This window comes from Otolemur garnettii, unplaced genomic scaffold (genome assembly GCF_000181295.1).
Source record: "Otolemur garnettii isolate 467f Iridium unplaced genomic scaffold, OtoGar3 scaffold00285, whole genome shotgun sequence".
Classification (NCBI taxonomy): Eukaryota; Metazoa; Chordata; class Mammalia; order Primates; family Galagidae; genus Otolemur; species Otolemur garnettii.
Window position 1 is genome coordinate 18,594 of NW_003852680.1, and position 336 is coordinate 18,929.

The window sequence follows — 336 nt, forward strand, 5'->3', positions numbered from 1 at the left end:
CTGCTGACTGGGACATTGTGTCTTTGTTTATTCCCTTTAGTGATTTCAAATTTCCCCAGCTCACTGTTTTGATGGAATATTATGGTTTGTCTTGGGTCCTAAATCCTTCAAAAACATAGCATAGGACAGTGGTTACAGCACCGGCCACATATACCAAGGCTGGCGGGTTCCAACCTGGCCGGGCCAGCTAAAACAACAATGACAACTGCAACAAACAATAGCCAGGTGTTGTGGTGGGTGCCTGTAGACCCAGCTAACTGGGAGGCTGAGGAAGAGAATCACTTAAGCCCAAGAGTTTGAGGTTGCTATGAGCTGTGACAACATGACACCTTACCA